Source organism: Mastomys coucha, chromosome X (assembly GCF_008632895.1).
Source record: "Mastomys coucha isolate ucsf_1 chromosome X, UCSF_Mcou_1, whole genome shotgun sequence".
Taxonomy (NCBI): Eukaryota; Metazoa; Chordata; class Mammalia; order Rodentia; family Muridae; genus Mastomys; species Mastomys coucha.
This window is the reverse complement of record NC_045030.1, coordinates 81061100-81063723: the sequence shown is the minus strand read 5'-3', so window position 1 is coordinate 81063723 and position 2624 is coordinate 81061100.

The window sequence follows — 2624 nt, the reverse complement described above, 5'->3', positions numbered from 1 at the left end:
TCTTGAAAAAAAAAAAAAAGCACAGCAGTAATGCATAATGGATAATGAATTGACACCCTTAAAAAGGAGAGTGAACATGAGAGCTCAGTTGTTGTGATTGTAAAACCAGGAGCAGGCAAGAGAAGTCTCCTTTCAAATCATTGGTCAGAGTAGTCTAAATGACTCCCCAAGCAATGTAGTGTTTTAACAGAGATGGTGGTTTCATCTCATGTTATTATGATGAGCCCTTATTGCTGAAGATACCACATATTGTTGATAGATGACTCAGAAGATTGGAGCTGAATCTATGCTGAAAAGTATCTGTGGTCTAGGTTCAATACCATGCAAATTTCCAATGGAGGGAAGCAATGATGCAGTCCTAACCAACTACAATGCATATGGACCTTGGCAGTTAACAGTAAGACAAGATTGCATAAAGGTGAAAGAAGTGGTACTAACTCATCAGTGGCTACCCACAACTGTTTGTTTCCCAATCCAAGAGGAGGATAATCATACCTGGTACTAGAATCCTAGGCAGCTTCCTGAAGTTAGAGAGGTTATGGACCTTTGAAAGGTTTTCTACTTCCACTACTTTGCTAGAGCATCGTAATTCCTTATGAAGTTACAAATTTTATCTTTCTACCCACAGATATGTGTAGTGTTGTGCCGGGAAGTGTTTGTGAACCCCAAAAGGCCACCAAGAAGACTTTCCAATGTAATCGCATTAGGGTCTCTTTATTACAAGCTGTGGCTGGGGCACACCTCCCACTTAACCCTGACACAGCAAGACAGAAAAGCAGAGAAGCCTCAAACCCTCAGCAGGTCAAGAATTTATAGGGAATGAGAGTAAGTGAGAGGGTGGTCCAGCCTGGCAAGAATCTAATAGAATGACAATTGTAAGCCAACAGGTTGGTGTTCTAAAGCAAGATGGTGAACAATCACAAATGGTCTGAAACTATATTGGAAACAATCAGATTAGTTTTTGATTAACTATTGCCAGGAAGTAGCTAGGGAGTAACTCTGGGGTATGGGACAAGGACAAGCCATCCATCCTTCCTGGTACTTGTATGAAGCTTAGGTTCAACTGGAGGTCAAATTTTCAGGCGTTGTCTGTTTGTTTGGTGACCTGGCCTGCAGGTCAAGTTATTCAGGGGAACGAGGAGGGTCACAACCTGTGAAGAGACGACAGGACTCAAGGAAGCATTGCTTGTCAAGAGCTGTTTACATAGTGGAGCTGAGCATATTTAAAGCAAAAATCTTGGAGGGGAGGGGAAGAGGAAGGAGGGAGATGGAAGGTTACAAAATCTTCTGGGGTTGAGCTCTGGGGTGACAGGTGGGGAGGGGGTGGATTTCCGTGAATGTTCTTTTCTCAGGGCCAAGCCAGATCCTTGTGATTGTCAGGCAGGATGTTAATCTCAGAGTTCTCTTCCTTGTGATTGTCAGGCAGGATGTTAATCTCAGGGTTCTCAATTAGCTGGGGCAGGATGTTTATCTCAGGGCTCTCATGGTTCCCAACAGTTTGGTTGGTTAGTTTTTGGTGTTCTTTTTTGTTTTGTTTTGCTTTTCCTTTCTTTTTAAGATAGATGCCTGTCCCAAAATGGAGTTGGTTTGGCCTCTCAGTAGTTACCACCCCACAATTCAATTATAGCAAAACGAGAACATCACAGAAAGCCACAGCTGAAAACACTATAGTTATCTATGAAATGCTGTCTTACACCCACCAGAATGGTGAAGATCAGGTTAAGGTTTTTGATGGGTCTTCTTGGTTTTTTTTGTTGTTTGTTTGACTCTTTGAGCATTTCCCTTTTAGTTCTTTTATATATTCTGGATATTAATCCCATGTCACATGTACAGCTGGCAAAGATCCTCTCAGATTCTGTGGGCTTGTTCTTTACTAATTTTTTGTTGGTGGTGTTTTTATTATTATTATTATTATTATTATTATTATTATTATTATTATTACTATTGGTTTATCATTTGTTTGTTTTAACCTGTGCAGAAACTTTTGGGTTTAATTACGTACCACTTGTTAATTTTTGGCCTTAATTTTCAGACAAACGGATTCCTACTCATAAAGACCATTATATTTTATAATTTTAATTTTAATACATTTGTGGTTTTATGCTAATACCATACTTCTTTTATTACTATGGATTTGTAAAATATATTTTGAGATCTATAATGTCATTCTCCCCTAGCACTGTTCTTTTGGCTCAGAATTATTTTGTCTATCTAGGGTCTTTTGTGGTTCTACATGAATCTAAGGACTTGTTATATCTATTTCTGTGAAGAATAAGGTGGGGATTTTGATTGGGATTTTATTGAATCTAGAAGTGGCTTTTGGTAAAATGATTATTTTATAATATTAATTATACCTATTCATAAGCAAGGGACATCTTTCTATTTCCTAGTGTTTTTATCTTTCTTCAGAGTTTTAAAGTTTTCATTGTAAAAGTCATTCACCTCTTTACTTAGATTTAATTCCTATGTTCTTTGAGTGGTACTATGTCTGTTATCTCTTTCTCTATAAGTTTCTTGGTGGTACATAGAAAAACTTTGTGCAAGTTGCTGGATTTTCTTCTATGTTTTTCTAGATATTTTCTGGTAAAATTTTTAGATCTCAATACACACACATACACACACAC